We start from the raw sequence: 27,696 nt of genomic DNA, 5'->3' as shown, positions 1-27,696 counted from the left end.
AAGTTTCCTGACCATAGACATGTGTTGTCATTTGATGAACGGGATCACATCATTAGAGAATGATGTGATGGACAAGACCCATCCGTTAACTTAGCATAATGATCATTTAGTTCTATTGCTATTGCTTTCTTCATGACTTATACATATTCCTCTGACTATGAGATTATGCAACTCCCGAATACCGGAGGAACACTTTGTGTGCTATCAAATGTCACAACGTAACTGGGTTATTATAAAGATGCTCTATAGCTGTCTCCGATGGTGTTTGTTGAGTTTGCATAGATCAAGATTAGGATTTGTCACTCCGAGTATCAGAGAGGTATCTCCGGGCCCTCTCAGTAATGCACATCACTATAAGCCTTGCAAGCAATGTGACTAATGATTTAGTAACAGGATGATGCATTATAAAGGTGCTCTACAGGTGTCTCCAAAGGTACTTGTTGGGTTGGCGTATTTCGAGATTAGGATTTGTCACTCTGATTGTCGGAGAGGTATCTCTGGGCCCACTCGATAATGCACATCACTATAAGCCTTGCAAGCATTGCAACTAATGAGTTAGTTGCGGGATGATGTGTTACGGAACGAGTAAAGAGACTTGTTGGTAATGAGATTGAACTAGGTATGAGGATACTAACGATCGAATCTCGGGCAAGTAACATACCAATGACAAAGGGAATGACGTATGTTGTTATGCGGTTTGACCGATAAAGATCTGCTATTGGTTATTTACCGGAGATGTGTATCGGTCATGTCTACATAGTTCTCAAACCCGTAGGGTCCGCACGCTTATCGTTCGATGACGATTTGTTTTATGAGTTATGTGATTTGATGATTGAAGTTTGTTTGGAGTCCCAGATGTGATCACGGACATGACGAGGAGTCTCGAAATGGTCGAGGGGTAAAGATTCATTTATTGGAAGGTTGCATTTGGACATCGGAATGGTTCCGAGTGGTTCAGGCATTTTTCCAGAGTACTAGGAGGTTATCGGAACCCCCATGGAGAAGTATTGGGCCTATTGGGCCTTATTGGAGGAGAGGAGAAAGGCCATGTGAGAGGGGCGCCCTCCCCCTTGCCCAAACCAAATTGGACTAGGGGAAGGTGTCGGGCCCCCTCTTTCCTTCTCCCTCTCTCTCCCTTCCCCTTTTCCCTCTCCGGTGGAAGGAAGGAGGGGGGTCGAATCCTACTTGGACTAGGAGTCCAAGTAGGACTCCCCCATTATGGCGCGCCCCCTTAGGCTAGCCACCTCCTCCCCCCCTTTATATACGGAGGCCCGGGGGAACCCCAAAGGCACAACAGACATCTCTTAGCCGTGTGTGGTGCCCCCCTCCATAGTTTACCACCTCGGGCATATCCTCGTAGTGCTTAGGCGAAGCCCTGCGCCGGTAGCTTCATCATCACCATCGCCACGCCGTCGTGCTGACGGAACTCTCCCTCGTCCTCAACTGGATCAAGAGCTCGAGGGATGTCATCGTGCTGAATGTGTGCATAACATGGAGGTGCCGTACGTTCAGTACTTGGATCAGTTGGATCGTGAAGATGTTCGACTACATTAACCGTGTTACTAAATGCTTCCGCTTTCGGTCTACGAGGGTACGTGGACACACTGTCCCGTTTCATTGCTATGCATCTCCTAGATAGATCTTGCGTGATCGTAGGTAAATTTTTTGAAATACTGCGTTCCCCAACATGTGGTGCCCTGGTTCCCACTAGGCCGACAACACCCCCTCTTAATAGTGTGGTTGCCCTATGAACTCAAATATGAAAAGTAAAATCACTGGCATACGCTTCTTTTTCCTTTCTCGAATCTAGGGGCATCTAACCATCCACACATCCTTTCATGATTTGACGTCACTTTTTATAGACAAGATCACGTGGTTAGAACAACAAGATATGTTGTCATTAATACCAAAAACAAACAAGGGCATAAATTCCATTTCATCTATTTCCTAGCTTGCTTCTCCAAATGTTGTTTATTTGGCCAGGTCAGGCTATGGGTTGCAGTTTTGGGGTTCTTTAATCCGCTTCTTGGTGCATAGATTAGAGCAAGTACAATAAGGTGACGTAGGCAGGCCGTAAGACTTTAAATATCTTATTTTTGCTGAGTTTGAAGAGAGAGAGAGAAGAGAAATGGGCTACAAACTAACAACCGGCTATAGCATGTGCTCCTAGAGACCTTGTGAGAGAGAGGAAGGTGGGTCATGTATCAATAAAGTAGTATTTACTTACATCTAACTATTATACTTGCCAGCTATAATCTTGGCTATAGATGACATGACAACGTCATATAGCCAGTAGCTAGCTATACTATTAATCGTGCTCTTATAGGAGGACATTCCATGGGTCAACATCATCAGGGAAGCACATTACCAAGACTCATTACCTGGGGATAAGATGGTTGGCTCCTTTTGGTGGAGATCAGTCATGTATCAATAAAGTGGTACTTACTTAAATCTAACTATTATACTTGTCAGCTATAATCGTGGCAACATCATATAGCCAGCAGCTGGCTATACTATTAACCATGCTCTTATAGGAAGACATTCCATGGGTATACATCATCTGGGAAGCACATTACCAAGACTCATTACCTGGGGATAAGATGGTTGGCTCCTTTTGGCGGAGACCAGTCATTAAACTTTTGCCCAGATTCAAGCAATATGCGGTTTGTAGGGCAGGTAGAGGGGACACTACCTTATTTTGGTCTGATAACTGGTCTGGTCAACCATTCCTTCTCACTTATCCTGAGTTACACTCCTTTGCAATAAATAGAGACATCTCATTTTTCAAGGTACTGGAGCATACAGAAGCCAGTCAACTTTATAACAGACCATTATCTTTACAAACTTATCAGCAATTCAACTCTTTGAATGACCTTATTGATAATATAGAGGCTAATAATGCACAAGAAAGATGACTTATTCATGGACTGCCACACATTATTCATCCATGAAAATGTACAAAGAAATAATTGGGGCAAACAATTCTCACAGTATATTCAAGCAATTGTGGAGCACTTCATGCAGATCGGACACAAGATATTTTCTGGATGTTATTTACAGGACAGGGTGAATACAAGGAATCTTTTACAACATAAAAGCATGTACCTGGATGATTATAATTGTGTTCTATGTTCATATAATATTGAGGAAATTCCACTTCACTATTCTGGAATTGCCCATTTGCACTCAGATGTTAGGAACTTCTTATACCTGACAAACAAAGAGGTATTTCAGCCTATGATGAAATCACCCTATCTCTGTCACATCTTCCAGGAGAAATTGCATTGGATATCATTATCATGGGATGTTGGAGTATATGTTAGTGAGGAATGACAAAATTTTCAGAACAACAACCCCACATATGAACACCTGGAAGTATTATCTGAAAGAAGGCGTGTGGGCAATAGAACTAAGATCAAAGCGTAGCAAGGCAGAAACACTACTGCAGGATGCTGCTAACGTGACACTACGATCATAGACCCTTCGAGAAACTGTGTGCGATGCAATAATCGCAAACGGTGCTGTATGAAAACCGTCAGAAATGTGTAAAAAATTTGCGATGACGGATGCATCAAACACGGTTCAGGTTTTAGTTGCGTGTGCGATGAAGGGCATATGGTTCAGTTCGATTAACTGTTTGCGATGAGGAGGAACAAAAGAAACGGGCAGCCAGATGAAGGCGTGTGCGATACACAGCATACGGTTCACTCGGATGAACTGTTTGTGATTAGGCAACACAAAAAAAACGGTCAGCCCGATCAAGGTGTGTGTGATGTACATCATACGGTTCACTCGGATGAACTGTTTGTGATCAGGCAAGAGAACAAAAACGGTTCAATATAACAAGATGTGTGTGATACGCGGCAAACAGGTCTCTAATCAGAAATGTGTGCGAAGACCGATAATAACGCAGACGATTGCTTCTAATAAGACGTATGTGATATGCTCTGTCTACAAAACATCTATTGGCCATTGTGGGACGGGCGGTCATCCGGATACGCCATAAGGATGCATTCCTATCAGCAAGGACTAGCTGTTCCACCAGTAGCTCATGTAAGAAAACTATCAAGTTAAGTGTGCTCAGGCTGGAGCAGCCATCGGATGGGTGACTGGATGGGAAGTTGTGTCGATGTTAAATTAGGTGATGGGATGGGTCATTTCGGTCAAATGACCAAAATGCCCCATTCCCTTAGCTAATTTAACCTCGAGGTCCTTATTTTTTTATTTTTTAACACATGTTAAAGAAGCTCTACCACATTACTTTTTGACAATGTCCGATACGTGGCATACAGTTGATCCATCCGACCTATTTGTGATGGAATAGGCTGTGTGTGTTGTGGGCAAATGCTTGCTGGTATTCAACCGTTTGGGATTGATGAATTCATCACCGACGGGTTCCCTAGTGTGGTTCATGTGAAGGAAATATGCCCTAGAGGCAATAATAAAGTTATTATTTATTTCCTTATATCATGATAAATGTTTATTATTCATGCTAGAATTGTATTAACCGGAAACATAATACATGTGTGAATACATAGACAAACAGAGTGTCACTAGTATGCCTCTACTTGACTAGCTCGTTGATCAAAGTTGGTTATGTTTCCTAACCATAGACATGAGTTGTCATTTGATTAACGGGATCACATCATTAGGAGAATGATGTGATTGACTTGACCCATTCCGTTAGCATAGCACTTGATCATTTAGTTTGTTGCTATTTCTTTCTTCATGACTTATACATGTTCCTATGACTATGAGATTATGCAACTCCCGTTTACCGGAGGAACACTTTGTGTGCTACCAAACGTCACAATGTAACTGGGTGATTATAAAGGTGCTCTACAGGTGTCTTCGAAGGTACTTGTTGGGTTGGCGTATTTCGAGATTAGGATTTGTCACTCCGATTGTCGGAGAGGTATCTTTGGGCCCACTCGGTAATGCACATCACTATAAGCCTTGCAAGCATTGCAACTAATGAGTTAGTTGCGGGATGATGTGTTACGAAACGAGTAAAGAGACTTGCCGGTAACGAGATTGAACTAGGTATTGAGATACCGACGATCGAATCTCGGGCAAGTAACATACCGATGACAAAGGGAACAACGTATGTTGTTATGCGGTTTGACCGATAAAGATCTTCGTAGAATATGTGGGAGCCAATATGAGCATCCAGGTTCCGCTATTGGTTATTGACCGGAGACGTGTCTCGGTCATGTCTACATAGTTCTCGAACCCGTAGGGTCCGCACGCTTAAAGTTCGGTGACGATCGTAATAAGAGTTTTTGTGTTTTGATGTACCGAAGGTTGTTCGGAGTCCCAGATGAGATCGGGGACATGACGAGGAGTCTCGAAATGGTCGAGACGTAAATATTGATATATTGGATGACTATGTTTGGACATCGGAAGGGTTCCGAGTGGTTCAGGCATTTTTCCGGAGTACCGGCAGGTTACCGGAACCCCCCGGAGAAGTTAGCACACCAGCCCACAAGGGGCTGGTGCGTCCCCTTTGGGCAGGAGGCCGAATTGGAGAAGGTTTGGGGGGTGCGGCCTCCCCTTTCCTTCTCTCCTACTCCTCCTTCCCTTCCTCTCCTACTCCAACTAGGGAAGGGAGGAATCCTACTCCCGGTGGGAGTAGGACTCCTCCAGGGCGCGCCATAGGGGCCGGCCCTCTCCCCCTCCTCCACTCCTTTATATACGGGGGTGGGGGGCACCCCATAGACACACAAGTTGATCCTCGTGATCGTTCCTTAGCCGTGTGCGGTGCCCCCTTCCACCATATTCCACCTCGGTCATATCATAGCGGTGCTTAGGCGAAGCCCTGCGTCGGTAGAACATCATCACCGTCATCACGCCGTCGTGCTGACGAAACTCTCCCTCAACGTTTTGCTGGATCGGAGCTCGAGGGACGTCACCGAGTTGAACGTGTGCAGAACTCGGAGGTGCCGTACGTTCGGTACTTGGATCGGTCGGATCGGGAAGACGTACGACTACTTCCTCTACGTTGTGTCAACACTTCCGTTGCCGGTCGACGAGGGTACGTAGACAACACTCACCCCTCTCGTTGCTATGCATCACCATGATCTTGCGTGTACGTAGGAATTTTTTTGAAATTACTGCGTTCCCCAACAGTGGCATCAGAGCCAGGTTTTATGCGTTGATGTTGTGCACGAGTAGAACACAAGTGAGTTGTGGGCGATATAAGTCATACTTCTTACCAGCATGTCATACTTTGGTTCGGCGGTATTGTTGGATGAGCGGCCCGGACCGATATTACGCGTACGCTTACGCGAGACTAGTTCTACCGACGTGCTTTGCACACATGTGGCTGGCGGGTGTCAGTTTCTCCAACTTTAGTTGAACCAAGTGTGGCTACGCCCGGTCCTTGCGAAGGTTAAAATAACACCAACTTGAAAAACTATCGTTGTGGTTTTGATGTGTAGGTAAGAACGGTTCTTGCTAAGCCCGTAGCAGCCACGTAAAACTTGCAACAACAAACTAGAGGATGTCTAACTTGTTTTTGCAGGGCATGTTGTGATGTGATATGGTCAAGACATGATGCTGAATTTTATTGTATGAGATGATCATGTTTTGTAACCAAGTTATCGGCAACTGGCAGGAGCCATATGGTTGTCGCTTTATTGTATGCAATGCAATCGCGTTGTAATGCTTTACTTTATCACTAAGCGGTAGCGATAGTCATGGAAGCATAAGATTGGCGAGACGACAACGATGCTACGATGGAGATCAAGGTGTCGCGCCGGTGACGATGGTGATCATGACGGTACTTTGAAGATGGAGATCACAAGTACAAGATGATGATGGCCATATCATATCACTTATATTGATTGCATGTGATTTTTATCTTTTATGCATCTTATCTTGCTTTGATTGACGGTAGCATTATAAGATGATCCCTCAGTAAATTATCAAAGTATAAGTGTTCTCCCTGAGTATGCACCATTGCGAAAGTTCTTCGTGCTGAGACACCACGTGATGATCGGGTGTGACAGGCTCTACGTTCAAATACAATGGGTGCAAAACAGTTGCACACGCGGAATACTCAAGTTTAACTTGACGAGCCTAGCATATAACAGATATGGCATCGGAACACGGAGACCGAAAGGTCGAGCGTGAATCATATAGTAGATATGATCAACATATTGATGTTCACCATTGATACTACTCCATCTCACGTGATGATCAGACATGGTTTAGTTGATTTGGATCACATGATCACTTAGAGGATTAGAGGGATATCTTTCTAAGTGGGAGTTCTTAAGTAATATGATTAATTGAACTTTAATTTATCATGAACTTAGTCCTGGTAGTATTAGCATATCTATGTTGTAGATCAATAGCTCGCGTTTAGCTCCCCTGTTTTATTTTTGATATGTTCCTAGGGAAAACTAAGTTGAAAGATGTTAGTAGCAATGATGCGGATTGGATCCCTGATCTGAGGTTTATCCTCATTGCCGCACAGAAGAATTATGTCTTTGATGCACCGCTAGGTGACAAACCTATTGCAGGAGCAGATGCAGATGTTATGAACATTTGGCTAGCTCAATATGATGACTACTTTATAGTTTAGTGCACCATGCTTAAACGGCTTAGAATCGGGACTTCAAAGACGTTTTGAACGTCATGGACCATATGAGATGTTCCAGGAGTTGAAGTTAATATTTCAAGCAAATACCCGAGTTGAGAGATATGAAGTCTCCAACAAGTTCTATAGCTAAAAGATGGAGGAGAATAGCTCAAGCAGTGAGCATGTGCTCAGATTGTCTGGGTACTACAATCACTTGAATCAAGTGGGAGTTAATCTTCCAGATAAAATAGTGATTGACAGAATTCTCTAGTCACCACCACCAAGTTAGTAGAACTTTGTGATGAACTATGATATGCAAGGGATAACGGAAACGATTCCCAAGCTCTTCGTAATGCTGAAATCAACGAAGGTAGAAATCAAGAAAAATATCAAGTGTTGATGGTAGACAAGACCACTAGTTTCAAGAAAAGGCAAAGGGAAGAAGGGGAACTTCAAGTAGAACGGCAAGCAAGTTGCTGCTCAAGTGAAGAAGCCCAAGTCTGGACCTAAGCCTGAGACTAAGTGCTTCTACTGCAAAGGGACTGGTCACTGGAAGCGGAACTGCCCCAAGTATTTGGCGGATAAGAAGGATGGCAAAGTGAACAAAGGTATATTTGATATATACATTATTGATGTGTATTTTACTAGTGTTCATAGCAACCCCTCGGTATTTGATACTGGTTCAGTTGCTAAGTATAGTAACTCGAAACGGGAGTTGCAGAATGAACATAGACTAGTTAAGGGTGAAGTGACGATGTGTGTTGGAAGTGGTTCCAAGATTGATATGATCATCATCGCACACTTCCTATACTTTTGGGATTAGTGTTGAACCTAAATAAGTGTTATTTGGTGTTCGCGTTGAGCATGGATATGATTTGATCATGTTTATTGCAATACGGTTATTCATTTAAGTAAAAGAATAAATTGTTGTTCTGTTTACATGAATAAAACCTTATATGGTTACACACCCAATGAAAATGGTTCGTTGGATCCCGGGTACCGAGCTCGAATTCGCCCTATAGTGAGTCGTATTACAATTCACTGGCCGTCGTTTTACAACGTCGTGACTGGGAAAACCCTGGCGTTACCCAACTTATTTGTGGCACTGCCGTTTAGGTCATATTGGTGTAAAGCGCATGAATAAAATCCATGCTAATGGGCTTTTGGAATCACTTGATTATGAATCAGTTGATGCTTGAGAACCATGCCTCATGGGCAAGATGACTAAGACTCCGTTCTCCAGAACAATGGAGCGAGCAACAAATTTGTTGGAAATCATACATACTGATGTATGTGGTCCGATGAATATTGCGGCTCGTGGCAGGTATCATTATTTTCTGATCTTCACAGATGATTTGAGCAGATATGAGTATATCTACTTGATGAAACATAAGTCTGAAACATTTGAAAAGTTCAAAGAATTTCAGAGTGAAGTGGAGAATCATCGTAACAAAAATAAAAGTTTCTACGATATGATCGCAGAAGTAAAATATTTGAGTTACGAGTTTGGCCTTCAGTTAAAAACAATGTGAAATAGTTTCACTACTCACGCCACCTGGAACACCACAGTTTAATGGTGTGTCCGAACGTCATAACCGTACTTTATTAGATATGGTGCGATCTATGATGTCTCTTACCGATCTACCACTATCGTTTTGGGGTTATACATTAGAGACAGCTACATTCACGTTAAATAGGGAACCATCTAAATCCGTTGAGATGACACCGTATGAACTATGGTTTGGCAAGAAACCTAAGTTGTCGTTTCTTAAAGTTTGAGGTTGCAATGCTTATGTGAAAAAGTTTCAACCTGATAAGCTCAAACCCAAATCGGAGAAGTGCGTCTTCATAGGATACCCAAAAGAAAATGTTGGGTACACCTTCTATCACAGATTCGAAGGCAAGATATTCGTTGCTTTGAATGGATCCTTTCTAGAGAAGGAGTTTCTCTCGAAAGAAGTGAGTGGGAGGAAAGTAGAACTTGATGAGGTAACTGTACCTGCTCCCTTATTGGAAAGTAGTTCATCACAGAAATCTGTTCCTGTGACTAGTACACCAATTAGTGAGGAAGCTAATGATGATGATCATGTAACTTCAGATGAAGTTACTACCGAACCTCGTAGGTAAACCAGAGTGAGATCCGCACCAGAGTGGTACGGTAATCCTATTCTGGAGTTCATGTTAGTTGACCATGACGAGCCTACGAACTATGAGGAAGCGATGATGAGCCCAGATTCCGCGAAATGGCTTGAGGCCATGAAATCTGAGATGAGATCCATGTATGAGAACAAAGTATGGACTTTGATTGACTTTCTCAATGATCGGCGAGCCATTGAGATTAAATGGATCTTCAAGAGGAAGACGGACGTTGATAGTAGTGTTACTATCTACAAAGCTAGAATTGTCGCAAAAGGTTTTCGACAAGTTCAAGGTGTTGACTACGATGAGAGTTTCTCACTCGTATCTATGCTTAAGTCTGTCTGAATCATGTTAGCAATTACCGCATTTTATGAAATCTGGCAAATGGATAAACAAAACTGCATTCTTTAATGGATTTATTAAAGAAGAGTTGTATATGATGCAACCAGAAGGTTTTGTCAATCCTAAAGGTACTAACAAAATATGCAAGCTCCAGCGATCCATCTATGGACTGGTGCAAGCATCTCGGAGTTGGAATATACGCTTTGATAAGTTGATCGAAGCATATAGTTTTATACAGACTTGCGGTGAAGCCTGTATTTACAAGAAAGTGAGTGGGAGCACTACAACATTTCTGATAAGTATATGTGTATGACATATTGTTGATCGGAAATAATGTAGAATTATTCTGCAAAGCATAAAGGAGTGTTTGAAAGGAGTTTTTCAAAGAAAGACCTCGGTGAAGCTGCTTACACATTGAGCATCAAGATCTATAGAGATAGATCAAGACACTTGATAAGTTTTCAATGAGTACATACCTTAACATTTTTGAAGTAGTTCAAAATGGAACAGTCAAATAAAGAGTTCTTGCCTGTGTTACAAGGTGTGAAATTGAGTAAGACTCATAGCCTGACCACGGCAGAAGATAGAGAGAGAATGAAAGTCATTCCCTATGCCTCAGCCATAGGTTCTATAAAGTATGCCATGTTGTGTACCAGACCTATTGTATACCCTGCCCTGAGTTTGGCAAGGGAGTACAATAGTGATCTAGGAGTAGATCACTGGACATTGGTCAAAATTATCCTTAGTGGAATAAGGATATGTTTCTCGATTATGGACGTGACAAAAGGTTCGTCGTAAAGGGTTACGTCGATGCAAGTTTTGACACTGATCCAGATGACTCAAAATCTCATTCTGGATACATATTTAAAGTGGGAGCAATTAGCTAGAGTATCTATGTGCAGAGCATTGTTGACATAGAAATTTGCAAAATACTTACGGATCTGAATGTGGCAGACCCGTTGACTAAACTTATCTCACAAGCAAAACATGATCACACCTTAGTACTCTTTGGGTGTTAATCACATAGCGATGTGAACTAGATTATTGACTCTAGTAAACCCTTTGGGTGTTGGTCACATGTCGATGTGAACTATAGGTGTTAATCACATGGTGATGTGAACTATTGGTGTTAAATCACATGGAGATGTGAACTAGATTATTGACTCTAGTGCAAGTGGGAGACTGAAGGAAATATGCCCTAGAGGCAATAATAAAGTTATTATTTATTTCCTTATATCATGATAAATGTTTATTATTCATGCTAGAATTGTATTAACCGGAAACATAATACATGTGTGAATACATAGACAAACAGAGTGTCACTAGTATGCCTCTACTTGACTAGCTCGTTGATCAAAGTTGGTTATGTTTCCTAACCATAGACATGAGTTGTCATTTGATTAACGGGATCACATCATTAGGAGAATGATGTGATTGACTTGACCCATTCCGTTAGCATAGCACTTGATCGTTTAGTTTGTTGCTATTTCTTTCTTCATGACTTATACATGTTCCTATGACTATGAGATTATGCAACTCCCGTTTACCGGAGGAACACTTTGTGTGCTACCAAACGTCACAATGTAACTGGGTGATTATAAAGGTGCTCTACAGGTGTCTTCGAAGGTACTTGTTGGGTTGGCGTATTTCGAGATTAGGATTTGTCACTCCGATTGTCGGAGAGGTATCTTTGGGCCCACTCGGTAATGCACATCACTATAAGCCTTGCAAGCATTGCAACTAATGAGTTAGTTGCGGGATGATGTGTTACGGAACGAGTAAAGAGACTTGCCGGTAACGAGATTGAACTAGGTATTGAGATACCGACGATCGAATCTCGGGCAAGTAACATACCGATGACAAAGGGAACAACGTATGTTGTTATGCGGTTTGACCGATAAAGATCTTCGTAGAATATGTGGGAGCCAATATGAGCATCCAGGTTCCGCTATTGGTTATTGACCGGAGACGTGTTTCGGTCATGTCTACATAGTTCTCGAACCCGTAGGGTCCGCACGCTTAAAGTTCGGTGACGATCGTAATAAGAGTTTTTGTGTTTTGATGTACCGAAGGTTGTTCAGAGTCCCAGATGAGATCGGGGACATGACGAGGAGTCTCGAAATGGTCTAGACATAAAGATTGATATATTGGATGACTATGTTTGGACATCGGAAGGGTTCCGAGTGGTTCAGGCATTTTTCCGGAGTACCGGGGGGTTACCGGAACCCCCCGGAGAAGTTATGGGCCTCATGGGCCATAAGAAGGAAGCACACCAGCCCACAAGGGGCTGGTGTGCCCCCTTTGGGCAGGAGGCCGAATTGGAGAAGGTTTGGGGGGTGTGGCCTCCCCTTTCCTTCTCTCCTACTCCTCCTTCCCTTCCTCTCCTACTCCAACTAGGGAAGGGAGGAATCCTACTCCCGGTGGGAGTAGGACTCCTCTAGGGCGCGCCATAGGGGCCGGCCCTCTCCCCCTCCTCCACTCCTTTATATACAGGGGTGGGGGGCACCCCATAGACACGCAAGTTGATCCTCGTGATCGTTCCTTAGCCGTGTGCGGTGCCCCCTTCCACCATATTCCACCTCGGTCATATCGTAGCGGTGCTTAGGCGAAGCCCTGCGTCGGTAGAACGTCATCACCGTCATCACGCCGTCGTGCTGACGAAACTCTCCCTCAATGTTTTGCTGGATCAGAGCTCGAGGGACGTCACCGAGTTGAACGTGTGCAGAACTCGGGTTCCCCAACATCGTGTTCATCTGATCATCATCTACTTCTTGTGCTAGCTCGATGATAAGTTTCCATTAATTGATGGCGTTTTATGAACACCCCACCATTACTCGCCATTTCCTCACCTGTTTCCCGCCACCCTACTATATTGCGCATAGGGGGCGCGCGACGCACGGAGGCGACAAGCGCAGCCTGTAGCACATCCACCTTTTCCAAGCATGCCAACCCACAAAAGCGCCGCCTCTACCATCAACCTCGTCGATGAGGTAAACGAGCAGGCGCCTCGGCCTTGATGGGCCGAGGCGCTCCCCTGCAATGCAATGGATGACGCCGTGATGCCCGTCATCACTAGGGTTGAGCAGACCTTTGGTGCATGGCGCTTGAGCGTCGCATATCAAGATAGGCATATCAGCGCCGACAGGTTGCAGCTCGCCGCACAACATGATCGATGGTGCGCCGTAGTGCAAGCTAGGCACGTCCTCGCCGATAGGCTGCGGCTCGCTGCACGGCGAGACCGTTGGAGCGCCGCAGAGCGAGAGGCGCGGTGCGCCGCATAGCAAGAGCGGATCAAGCGGCGCTTGCCTTCTGTCGACACGGCGTCGCAGCTGGGTACACGTCCCTTCAGTACCCCCATTCCTCGCTAGGAGTGGGCAGAGGCCCTCAGCGCCGTACTTGCACCAGAGGCCGGCCATGCCATACTTGCACCGGACGCCCTCTGCGCCGTTTGCATGGGTGCTGCCGTTAGCCTTGTCCGCGGCTCGCTGGATGCCAACGCACTGGTCCGTAGGCTCGACCGCCTCCTTGGCCCAGGTGTCCACCTGGGTGCAGTAGAGTAACATGGCCGTCTCATCCTCGAGCTGGTGATCTCCGATGAAATAGCCAACTTGGAGCTCAAGATCGCGCTCCAGATGTACCGCGAGCGTGTCGACCGCTTGGACGAACGCCTGCACGAGTTTAGGCAGAGCCAAGAGCTACCCTAGGCAAGGGCTGCTCGTCATGGTCTCATGGACGCGTTTTATTTTGAAAAGTCATTTCGACGTGGATAACTATGCATTCACATCAATCATAGTATTGCTTTGTTTATTGCTGTGTTTCAATGTGTGTACTCTGTTTTCCATTCTTATTTGTTCTGTTTCAGTGTGTGTATATACGCTTTCCATTCTGTATATGTGAATGATAACAGCTAGATTCAAATTAGTATACAAAACAGATAGAAAATGGAATTCATAATATATATATATATATTGTGCATTAGATCATCACAGAATATATATATATGTATATATATATATAATATCATCACATATACGTGATGATACTTAAGTACTAGGTACAATGCATAAAATTGAAAACGATCAATACTAAAACTAATAATCCCTCCTGGGGCCAGTATTCCGACAACCCCTCGCTAGTAGCTCCCTGGTGCGTGGCGTCTTCCCAGTGCGGAGGCAGTACTCCGACTCCTCCACCTCGCAGCGCTTGACGTACCGATCTGCCTCTTGCTGGCGGACGCACGCAGCCGATCTTGCCATTTTGTTGGGTGCTCACCGGAGGTCCTCGTTGGTGGCATGCTGGAGCTTATCGGCCCACCTCCATGCAGCGATGAGGCGCCCAGCGCCTATGACCTTCCTTGCGAAGTACCCGTCTTCATACAACTCCTCGGCACGACGATGCGCCCACTCCCAAAGCTCTGCCGCCTCCTTTTTCCAGGCGGCATCACGGGCTTCAAAGGCCGCATGGTACCTGGCTTCCTCCTCCGCCATCTCCTTCTTGAACGCCACTTGCCTGGCTTTCTCAGCCGGTGGCAGTGACTTACACAGACAAAGATTGTAGTGGCCCCAAAACCAATCCAAATTTGGGGGGTCCGGCGCAACCTCGTCAGGTGGAGCGTAGGGGTCCTCGTCGCTGCTAATCGAGTGAGCGTCCTCGAGGGGGGGGGCGACTCTTCGTCGGCGCATGGGCAGACCGGCGGCACCATGGCATAGATTTGAGACAGAGAGAGGGAGAGAGAGAGAGGGCGAGCGAGGGGAGGATGTAGATGAGAATGCACGCATGACAACGTGAGAAAGGTAGTATTTATTGGCGGCCGGAATATAGATCGACGGGGACAGTACAAATGCCGGTCACCAGAATTTATGAGTACTGTAGTTTGAATTACACACGATTCCGGCAGCAAAATCCGTGTGTGAACATAATAGGTGACGATTTCCAATGCAGAACCGTGTCTGATGAATGATCCCCACCATTCACCTACCAAACCTCGAGCCGCGAGATAGACTGCCAATCGTGTGGGGTCCGGTTGTCTTGCCAGATCTTTACCTTTTCTTTTTTGAACACCCGATACTTACATCATCTGATGATTTTTTAACTCGCACACAAGTACACAAAAATATGATTTTTCAAACCGTTTTGGTTAGGCGTTGCATGTAGATGTAGTTCAAATTTGAATTACGGTCATTAAATGGTTAGAAAATCACTTAAATGTCTTTAAAAGGTCAAATGACCCCTGGAAATTTCCAAATTTTCACATGACAGTTGTATTAGTGCACGTTAAACATAGGAAACAATTGAAGACCGTAAGAGGAAGCTATCTCCCATCCGTCAGCAAACATGCATTGTTCCCTCTCGGAACCATGCACCTTCTAGTGAGTTGCTCCGGTTTGTGAGGGGTGTGTGTCCAAACTTTCGTCAAACATGCCAAATTTTTTACCACATCATCTTGGTGGCATGACATTAAATCAAGCAAGGTTTCATGTTTTTCTGATCATTTTTTAATTTTTTGGAATTAAAATGCCATGGCATGCACTCCATGCATGTGCCCATGCCTCGACACCAATATGTTTGAAATTTTGTTATAATTTACTGCACATGGAATTAATTCGGACACAAGTACACAAAAATATGATTTTTCAAACCGTTTTGGTTAGGAGTTGCATGTAGATGTAGTTCAAATTTGAATTATGGTCATTAAATGGTTAGAAAATCACTTAAATGTCTTTAGAAGGTCAAATGACCCCTGAAATTTACCAATTTTTCACATGATAGTTGCACGTCAAACGTAGGAAAAAATTTGAAGGCCGTAAGAGGAAGCTATCTCCCGTTCGTCATCAAACATGCATTGTTCCCTCTCGGAACCACGAACCTTGTAGCGAGTTGCTCCGGTTTGTGAGGGCCGTGTGTCAAAACGCTCGTCAAACATGCCAATTTCTTTACCACATCATCTTGGTGGCATGACATTACACCAACCAAGGTTTCATGTGTTTCTGATCATTTTCTATTTTTTAATTAAAATGCCATGTCACTCCATGCATACGTATGCATGTGTCCATGTCGTGAGACCAATATGTTTGAAAATTCCTTCTAATTTACTGCACATGTAATTAACTCACACACAAGTACACAGATATGATTTTTCAAACCATTTTGGTTAGGCGTTGCATGTAGATGTAGTTCAAATTTGAATCACGGTCATTAAATGGTTAGAAAATCACTTAAATGTCTTTAAAAGGTCAAATGATCCCTAGAATTTTCCAAAATTTCACATTACAGTTGTAGTAATGCACGTTAGACGTAGAACAAATTTGAAGGCCGTAAGAGGAAGCTATCTCCCGTTCGTCATCAAACATGCATTGCTCCCTCTCGGAACCACGAACCTTCTAGCGAGTTGCTCCGGTTTGTGAGGGCCGTGTGTCCAAACGCTCGTCAAACATGCCAATTTCTTTACCACATCATCTTAGTGGCATGACATTACACCAACCAAGGTTTCATGTGTTTTTGATCATTTTTCTATTTTTTAATTAAAATGCCATGTCACTCCATGCATACATATGCATGTGTCCATGTCGTGAGACCAATATGTTTGAAAATTCCTTCTAATTTACTGCACACGGAATTAACTCGCACACAAGTACACAGATATGATTTTTCAAACCGTTTTGGTTAGGCGTTGCATGTAGATGTAGTTCAAATTTGAATCACGGTCATTAAATGGTTAGAAAATCACTTAAATGTCTTTAAAAGGTCAAATGACCCCTAGAATTTTCCAAAATTTCACATTACAGTTGTAGTAATGCACGTTAGACGTAGAACAAATTTGAAGGCCGTAAGAGGAAGCTATCTCCCGTTCGTCATCAAACATGCATTGCTCCCTCTCGAAACCACGAACCTTCTAGCGAGTTGCTCCGGTTTGTGAGGGGTGTGTGTCCAAACTTTCGTCAAACATGCCAGTTTCTTTACCACATCATCTTGGTGGCATGACATTACATCAACCAAGGTTTCATGTTTTTTTAATTTTTTTAGAATTAAAATGCCGTGCCACTCCGTGCATACATATTCATGCATATGTGTCCATTTCGTGATACAAATATGTTTGGAAATTCCTTCTAGTTTGCTTCACATGGAATTAACTCGCACACAAGTACACAAATATGATTTTTCAAACCATTTTGGTTAGGCGTTGCATGTAGATGTAGTTCAAATTTGAATTACGGACATTAAATGGCTAGAAAATTACTTAAATGTCTTTAAAAGGTCAAGTGACCCCTAGAATTTTCAAAAATTTCACATTACAGTTGTAGTAGTGCACGTTAGACATAGAAAAAAATTAAGGCCATAAGAGGAAGCTATCTCCCGTTCGCCATCAAACATGCATTGTTCCCTCTCGGAACCACGAGCCTTCTAGTGAGTTGCTCCGGTTTGTGAGGGGTGTGTGTCCAAACTTTGGTCAAACATGCCAATTTTTTACCACATCATCTTGGTGGCATGACATTACATCAACCAAGGTTTCATGTGTTTCTGATTTTTTTTATTTTTTGAATTAAAATGCCATGTCACTCCATGCTTAATTGTGTCATAGCCGTTAGACCGATATGTTTGAACATTACTTCCAATTTACTGCACATGGAATTAAATCACACACAAGTACACGAAATATGAGTTTTCAAATCGTTATGGTTAGCTGTTGCATGTACATGTAGTTCAAATTTCAATTACGGTCATTAAATGGCTAGAAAATCACTTAGATGTCTTAGAAGGTCAAATGACTCCTGAAATTTTCCAAAATTTGACATGACAGTTGTATTAGTACTACAAAATTTCTCGTTCATTGAAAACACCATCCGTTGGCACTTTATTCCAAATTCGTCTTTCACAGCTAATAAAAAATATCTACAACATCACACACAGTTGTTTTCTAGGAACCGTTTGCGATGAAAATAGCTGGGTCTGTTTAAGTCTCCCTCCTTAAACTTCGTCGACTCGTCTCCTCTAGTGCCGGCAATCCCCGAATCCCCGAATGCCGATCCCCATTCCCGCACCCCCTTCTTGCAAATATGACGCCATGGAAACGCTTCATGAAGGCCCGTGCGATGGCCACGTCCCCCCCGAGCGCCGCCACCTACGCCGAGAGTGTGGCCACCTACGCCGAGAGTGCCGCCGCATCCGCATTGAGCACGGCCGCTTCTACCGAGAGGGCGTCTGCGGCAGCCGACAGGGCAGCTGCAATAGCCGAGAGGGCTGCAGCTGCTGCTGCGACGGTGGCTACAAACGCCGAGAGCGCTCGAGCTGCCATCCGTGTCGCTGATGTCGCCCTGGCCCGGGTTGAGGCCATCCACGGCAAGATCGAGGATGCACACGCCAAGATATTCCAGGCCACCTCAGACTCCAGCATGCAACCCACGTCTGAAAAGGCGGCGGTGGCCGTGGAGCACCTGCTTCCTCATGAGGTCGCCGAGCGGGAGCTGGAGATGCAGGAGGCGGCGGAGATCGAGGAGCGTCGGGAGGAGGAGTTGCGCGTGGCCGAGGTTGAGGTAGAGAAGCGTCTGTCCGTCGAGGACGGTGGTGGAGTACCAACACAAGCTCTGGCGCAACCACTACTACGAGTACTACAACCTTGAGGGCGGCGCCGAGGATGAGGACGAGGACGCGGTCGACTCCAGCAGGGGGGACGCGGAGTCCACCAACGGCGGCATGTCGCCAGGACAAGTCATCGACGTCTCATCTCACACCAGCGATGCATAGGCCGGTGCGGTGGCGGACTTTTAATTATTCATACTTAGGCTTTGTTTTTAATGCTGGTCTTTTATTAGAGCAATGTTTAGGTAAACTAGCTCTATGTAATTACTAAAATTGCTCGATTCAGTAAGTGTGGTCTGTCTGCTGTACGCTCTTTTGTGTGCCCAAATTAGCAAGTGATGTTAAATTATGCAATGGCGTACCCGGGGAAATTCCGACCAAAATTTGAATTATCAAACTCATCCCATGCGCATAAAGCAGAAGAATCGTTTGCGCTGCACACAATTGTTCAAAGTGAATGGTCCGGCGGCACCGCACGCGTGTAGGATCGAAAGTATGTCTAGAGGGGGGTGATTAGACTACTTGACCAAATAAAAACTTAACCTTTTCCCAATTTTAGTTCTTGGCGGATTTTAGCTATTTTAGGACAAGTCAAGCAATCATCACACAATTCAAGCAAGCATGCAAAGAGTATATTGGCAGCAGAAAGTAAAGCATGCAACTTGCAAGAATGTAAAGGGAAGGGTTTGGAGAATTCAAACACAATTGGAGACACGGATGTTTTTCCCGTGGTTCGGATAGGTGGTGCTATCCTACATCCACGTTGATGGAGACTTCAACCCACAAAGGGTAACGGTTGCGCGAGTCCACACAGGGCTCCACCCACAAAGGGTAACAGTTGCGAGAGTCCACACAGGGCTCCACCCACGAAGGGTCCACGAAGAAGCAACCACCCACAAAGGGTCCACGAAGAAGCAACCTTGTCTATCCCACCATGGCCATCGCCCACACAGGACTTGCCTCACTAGCGGTAGATCTTCACGAAGTAGGCGATCTCCTTGCCCTTACAAACTTCTTGGTTCAACTCCACAATCTTGTCGGAGGCTCCCAAGTGACACCTAGCCAATCTAGGAGACACCACTCTCCAAGAAGTAACAAATGGTGTGTAGGTAATGAACTCCTTGCTCTTGTGCTTCAAATGATAGTCTCCCCAACACTCAACTCTCTCTCATAGGATTTGGATTTGGTGGAAAGAAGATTTGAGTGGAAAGCAACTTGGGAAGGCTAGAGATCAAGATTCATATGGTAGGAATGGAATATCTTGGTCTCAACACATGAGTAGGTGGTTCTCTCTCAGAACATACGAGTTGGAATGGTGTATGTGTTCTGATGGCTCTCTCATCGAATGAAGAGGAGGTGGAGGGGTATATATAGCCTCCACACAAAATCCAACCGTTACATAGTTTTCCAATCTCGGTGGGACCGAATCAACAAACTCGGTCGGATCGAAAATGTAAACCTAGTGACCGTTAGAGATTTTCGGTGGGACTGACATGCAACTCGGTAGGACCGATATGGTTAGGGTTTGGGCATAACGTAATCTCGGTGAGACCGATTACACAAACTCGGTGAGACCAAGTTTGGTAATTAGCTAACCAGAGAGTTGGTCAGGCAAACTCGGTGGGACCGATTTGCTCTTTCGGTGAGACCGAAAAGTTACAAAGGGGAAACACTAAATTTACATTGCAATCTCGGTGGGACCGATTCGCTCTTTCGGTGAGACCGAAAAGTTACGAAAGGGAAACAGAGAGTTTGCAATCCCATCTCGGTGAGACTGAGATCCCTATCGGTAGAACCGAATTGCTAGGGTTTGGCAGTGGCTAATGACAAGTGAAACTCGGTGGCGCCGGATAGGAAGAATCGGTAGGACCGAGTTTGGCTTAGGGTTTAGGTCATATGTGGATATGGGAAAGTAGTTGAGGGTTTTTGGAGCATATCACTAAGCACATGAAGCAAGAGGCTCATTATGCAACACCTCATCCCTCCTTGATAGTATTGGCTTTTCCTAAAGACTCAATGTGATCTTGGATCACTAAAATATAAAATGAAGAGTCTTGAGCCTTTGAGCTTGAGCCAATCCTTTTTCCTTAGCATTTTGAGGGTTCCACTTTCACATCCATGCCATGCCAATCATTGAGCTTTCCTGAAATAATCATCTTGGAATTGCATTAGCTCAATGAGCTATATGTTGTTATGAATTACCAAAACCACCTAGGGATAGTTGCACTTTCAACGCATTCAAAGTGAATGTGCCCATGCCTTGAGACCAAAATTTGAATTATCAAACTCATCCCATGCCCGTAAAGTAGAAGAATCGTTTGCGATGCACACAATCGTTCAAAGTGAATGGTCCGGCGGCACCGCGCGCAAAGTTTCCCTCCACATTTTCAAAATTTTGGCCTACCGCCAAAATATCTACCCCCACCCCCCTTCCCCACCCCTTTTCTCCCCGACCACAAGTCACATTTCCCCTGTTTCCTCCTTCCTTCCTTGCTAAGCTATAGCCGCTTCCTCGCTCTCGCCGTCTCGCATCCTACCGCCGGGGTCGCCATGGTCTTCTTCAAAGACATCTCCAGCGGTTCCTCCTCCGGCGACTACTGCTTCACCACCGGGGTATGCCTCTCTTCTCTCTCTCAGGCTATGACTTGGAATGAAGCATTTTTACCCGAAGGTCGATTTGAGTCATTTCTTCCTCCTGTAGCTCTCTAATACCATCAGTGGCAACGAATGGAGCTGGGTGGCTGAAGATCTATCTGCTTGTTGTCACCATCAATCTCCATGCGTGAAGCTAATTGTGTTTGATTATGTGGACAATGGGAGGAAGTTTCTGGCATGTGCAAAGAAGGTTAGACCCTCTTTCGTTGTTACAAATCATTTATTAGATGTGATTCAGACACTGTCACAGTCCCAACCCATTCATACCACACCTTCAACCAAATGCATCCTAAGACAGTGGCATAGTTTGTACCTAGTATCTTAAATTGTTGCCATCTCATCAGCGGTGCCATTAGAAAATTATTTGGCACCGCTTCAGCAGTTTGTGCAGCCAACTTTGGCCCACACATCCGAGCAGCCTAGCAGTAAAATATTAAATCTTTATGGCACGAAGGAACTGGGAATCGAAGCAACTACGTGCTCCGGAGTCTGGGTCCCTGATTTTTTCCGCTACATCGGCTCGCCAATGCAGGGCACCGATGCGAGATGTAGGAACAGTTGTCTTTACCCCAGTTTTGGCATACATAGTGGACGGCCTTAGTGCTATTAGTTCTATGTTACTAAATTTGTGCATGTACACACCTGTTAGTATCAATTTGCTGTCATCCAAACACTGTCGCTATGCTGTTGCAGTTATATTTACCTTCCTCATAAAATGTTCAATTTGTTATTTATTGTACATGAGTAAGAACTTGTAGCGTCGTTGTAGTTAATTATAGCTTCTGATGTTCCAGAATTTGGTTGTTGTCTCAGTACCAATTATTTCATTTGCACATTGATCTTTTTGAGAAGATATGTCATAATTAACATGTTTCTTCAGTTTTTCAAAATAAGCATTGGTGATTTTCTATGTTGCTATAAACCCATTTCCCCTACAATTGTTACTGATCTAGTTTTAAATATTATAGGATGAACAGAAGTGTTCTTACTTGGAGTGGGTTGATCAAGAGTGACCATAGTCTTTGAAGATGTGCCTAACGAAGCTCTGGAGCATGTATGAGGAAGAGAACACATGTAGGCTTAGAGAAAGTCTTGTCAACGCTGAAGCATATTTCAAGATGCGGGATAAAAAGTTGAAGGTGGAGAATGAGCTCAGATTTTTTATATCAGACTTCGCTAGGATGGTGTTGGCGAAGCAGGAGGCACTTTCCTAGTTGGCCCATGCAAAACGGGTTCTTACTAAACTGAAAGCAGAGGTGGATAAGATGATCCTGGATGATCTCGATTAGGGAAATGAATATACTGTTCTTATGAAGTTGAACTAGCTATATGTTGTACTGTGCTGTTTTCATGTAGCTACCTACTGTGATGTTATAATATATTTATGTGCCTGATATGAAATTGGCAAACAGTTGTTCGATATGAAATGTGAATTTGCGTAATACTGGAATTATTAACTGTAAACTAATAAACCTGGTAAATGTGTCATGGATCTTTGCAAACGGTTCTAGCAGTAAAAGCGATTGCTATGGATAGCCTAATGCCACACAGTTTTCTTCATCAAATCGTGTGTGATATAGTTGATAAAAGCAAACAGTTAACCAAGGAAGACCGTGTGTGATAGTTACACCTTTCAGACACGAGCCTACACATAAAACTGTGTGGGATGTACGTCCGAACGGAAACGATTTCCCTGGATTGACTGTGTGGGATGTACATAAGAACGAAAACGTATTCCTTGGATTGACTGTGGGTGATATACATGCGAACGGAAATGTTTTCTGGGATTCACCGTGTGGGATGTACATACCTACGAAAATGATTTTCTCAGATTACCGTGTGGGATGTACATACCTACAGAAATGATTTTCTCGGATTCCGTGTGGGATGTACATACCTACGGAAATGATTTTCTCGGATTACCGTGTGGGATGTATATACCTACGGAAATGATTGGGTTTCGATGCCTCACCCGATCGCACATGGCCCCAGCCTAGGTCCCAGGTGGGCCTATCCCCAACGATTTCTGGGTCGTGTGGGAAGGACACCCTATCACACACACTCACTTGGCAACGGTTCCAAATGCCGTCGCGGAAAGGAGTTAAAAACCATTTGTTTAGGACCGATGCGCACCAGTGAAAGGATTAGAACCTGGATAGCACAATTCCTATAATATAAGCTTTTCTATGTTTTCTAGAACTGGTATTGGTTGAACTATTTGTATTTTCTTGTACATATTTTATTTAATGAAAATACCATAGAACGATTGTGCTACGGTTTCGGCTAAAAAACATGGATCCTTCTGCATGGGAAGGCGTTTACTATTGATCAGCTCTTTTTAGAATGAGACCCGTCAAGTTCTTGAGTTCCTTAATGTAGTGAAGGACAATTACCCAGCTAGCTAACAAGACTCGGCCGAAACAGCCCGGTCCCCCGCGTCGCCTCTCGGGCGGCTCGGGCGGAATCCCCGATCCAGCGTCGCCGGCCCCCTCCCCGCCCCCTTCCCTCACCTCGTCGTCACCGGAGGACGCCGCCGGGCTAAGCCCACGCGGCGGACGGCGGCGACGGGGACTTCTCTCTGCCTAGTGGTGGTGTATCGCGGTGGGGGTGTTGGGGAACACAGTATTTCAAAAAAATTCTTACGATCATGCAAGATCTATCTAGGAGATGCATAACAACGAGACGAGGAGAGTGTGTCCACGTACCCTCGTAGACCGAAAGCAGAAGCGTTTAGTAACACAGTTGATGTAGTCGAACGTCTTCACGATCCACCCGATCCTAGCACCGAACGTACGGCACCTCCGTGTTCAGCACACGTTCAGCATGGTGACGTCCCCCGAGCTCTTGATCCAGTTGAGGACGAGGGAGAGTTCGGTCAGCACCATGGCGTGGCGACGATGATCATGAAGTTACCGGCGCAGGGCTTCACCTAAGCACTACGACGATATGACCGGGGTGTATAACTGTGGAGGGGGGCACCGCACACGACTAAGAGATTGTCTATTGTGCTTTGGGGTGCCCCCTGCCCCCGTATATAAAGGAGGGAGGAGGAGGAGGCTGGCCCCTAGAGGCGTGCCAAGTGTGGGGAGTCTTACTAGGACTCCCAATTCCTAGTAGGATTCCCCTCTCCTTTTTTCCTTTTCCGGAGTAGCAAAGGGGGAAAAGGAGAAGGAGTAGGAGAGGGAAAGGGGGGGGGCGCCCCCACCCCTTGTCCAAATCGGATTGGCGAGGGGGGTGCCACCTCCTTTCGCCGGCTCTCTCTCCTCTACTAAGGACCATGTTGGCCCATTAACTTCCTGGGGGGGGGTCCGGCAACCCCCGGTACTCCGAAACTTCCCAAAACCATTCCGGTGTCCGAATGCAACCTTCCAATATATGAATCTTTACCTTTCGACCATTTCGGGACTCCTCGTCATGTCCGTGATCTTATCCAGGACTCTGAACAAACTTCAGTCATCAAATCACATAACTCATAATACAAATCATCATCGAACGTTAAGCGTGCAGACCCTACGGGTTCGAGAACTATGTAGACATGACCGAGACACATCTCCGGTCAATAACCAACAATGGAACCTGGATGCTCATATTGGCTCCTACATATTCTACGAAGATCTTTATCGGTAAAACCGCATAACAACATACGTTGTTCCCTTTGTCATCGGTATGTTACTCGCCCGAGATTAGATCGTCGGTATCCTCATACCTAGTTCAATCTCGTCTAACATCCCAAAATTCTAAATTTTGGAATGTTATAATAAATAGATAGATTTGATTGATTGTTGATTGATTATGTGAAATTGAGTAAAATTCGAAACCTTTTTGAAAGTTAAATGAGAGGGAATAAAAGGACTTTCCCAAACTTTCATTTTGCTTTCTGATCTCCATGAATTCAAATTCTTTTCAAATACAAAACCCTTGAGCGAAGATGATATGACTTCTTCCGTTTAAATTAAATGAAAGGGTATTTGAAAATAATTGAATTTAATTTGGAAACATTTCAATTCATAAACTTCATGCAGCTCAATGATTTTCATGAGAGAAGATAAAATGACTTCTTCAAATTATATGAAATATGAGTTGCGAGTTTCGAAGAATTAAATTCAAAGTTCTTTTGAATTTATTTTCAATTTGGAATGTTATACATTAGACCATCGCTGCATATCATAATTTATTTGCTTTTGGTTTTGATCCTAGAAATTCCACGCAACTCAAGGACCCACGGAGAGAGTTCGGGATTTCGCTATTTTCATATTTGAGTTTTCTCAAATTTTGCGAATAGGATCATTTGATTTTAATTATTCTATCATCAATTATTTCTAATACAAAAATATGAGAGAGGGAATAAAATGACTTTCCCAAAATAAAGAAATATTGAGGATTTAATAATAAAATCAAACAAGATTTTATTTCGGAGTTTTTCGGTATTTTATTTGAATTTAGGAAAAATGTGCGTTTTTCAAAATTTCATTTAGGCCCCAAATAAATGTTCACCTTGTGCGGCTTGATTTTAGAAGCCCGGGAAAATTTATTTTGGGATTTTTGGAGTCCGTTTATTATTATTTTTATTTGTTTTTCTGCGCGGAATAAAAAAAACGCGAACCGACTTTGGGCCGTACCCAAGTGGGACTCCGCCCGGGGGCAGCCTTTAAATAGCCGCCGCCCCAGCCCACCAGAGCCGCCGCCAACCCTAACCCTAGCCGCGCCTCGATCCGCGCGCCCGCCGCCGCCGCCGGAGCCGCCGACGACCCGCCTCCCGAGGTAAAAAAAAGAAAAAAAAAGAAAAAAAGGGAGGGTCGCGGTTTTATTTTTTTTAGTTTCGGTTTTTTAAATAGATCGGTTTTTCCGGTGTATTTATTTAGCGACCGTTCGTCCGTTCGTTCGTTCTAGCGAACGTTCGTCGTTTTTCTTTTTCTCGGATTAAATCCGTGATTTTTCTGATTGCGATTCCTGATCCGGTTTTCGTTTTAGTATAACTTTTCGCTCGTTTATCGGAATCAGGCGATTCAAGCGCCTGGAGTTTCGTCTCGAAACCCTCTATCCATTTAACCAACTTAAACAAGTTTTTGCCACTGTAACAATTGCCCTAGATCCAGAATAGTAAACGAAGCCTGTTTCTTTTGCCGTTTGACTTTCGTTGCTTCGTTTGATTTGATTCTTTTTGCAAATCAAAGCTCTTGACCTAAACTTTCTGATAAGGCCAAATTCATATAATTTTGGTACTGTTAGAAATTATTTTATGAAGGAAGAGATGGCGGACACACCTAAAGAAGACCCGAGTAAACCCTGCACTAAGTCTTGCTATTCATGTGGAGAAGAAGGACACATCTCCCAAAATTGTTTGAATGGGGATCTAGTAGAATTCCGACAGAGGAAGTAGAATATGACCCATAGGAAATAGAAGCCATGATTGGCATGGAAAGGTCCAGGAAGAGAAGCAGATTGGATTCCAGGAAGGACTTGAGTCATATCACCTGTCACAGGTGCAAGGAGTGAGGGCACTACCTCAACAGTTGCCAAAAAAAGGAAACCTCGAGACTTGTCAGAAGTAATATGTTTTCATTGCAATAGAGCAGGGCACTTTGCCAGAGGTTGCCCCAAGGAGAATGAAACTTGTGCTAGATAGTTGAGTTTGCAACAATAGAAATGGAGTAGTAGAAGTGAGAACATTTTCTTTTATATTGAGGTGTTGAGTTGAGACATGTAATGGAAAAGCGAGAGATTGTAATCACTTGAGAATGAATAAAGTTAGCATCGTTGGTACTGATATGGATTTTATGAGTTGTTACTCTATGAAGAAGGATTTTGACCATTTCTGAGGATATGAGAAATATGGTCTATGGAAGATTTGTGCATTTTAAGGGTGGTAGTACCCTGTAAGAACCGTTGACCCCTGGAAAAGATAAGGATACTCCACTGGGTGGATTTCAGACAAAATGAATACGAGTTTTGTCTCGATATGTGTGATACCCCAAGACTATGTGGGATGAAGTTGGAGACCGTTAGTTGTTGGACCAAATGTGATCAAGGAGTTAGAAGAGAATGTTAAGTTGATTTGGGATAGACTGAAGGTAGCTCAATCCAGGCAGAAGAGTTATGTAGACAAAAAAACGCAAGGAGGTAGTCTATGAAATTGGAGACAGAGCATGTCTTCATGTGTTCCCTCTGTGAGGAGTTAAACGATTGGAGTTAAGGGACAGTTAGCCCCGAGATTTGTAGGACCATACCAAGTTTTGGAGCGTATGGGAGAAGTGGCCAAGAAGTTGGAGTCACCCGAAGGACTGTTAGGAGTCCATGATGTGTTTCACGTTTCCCAGTTGAAGAAGTGCCATGCAGAGATGGCCAATATTCCCTTGTAAGGACGCTTGACCCTGGAAAGGATAATGATGTTCCACGAA

Source organism: Triticum urartu, chromosome 5, assembly GCF_003073215.2.
Source record: "Triticum urartu cultivar G1812 chromosome 5, Tu2.1, whole genome shotgun sequence".
Classification (NCBI taxonomy): domain Eukaryota; kingdom Viridiplantae; phylum Streptophyta; class Magnoliopsida; order Poales; family Poaceae; genus Triticum; species Triticum urartu.
Note: the sequence above shows the minus strand (reverse complement) of the source record.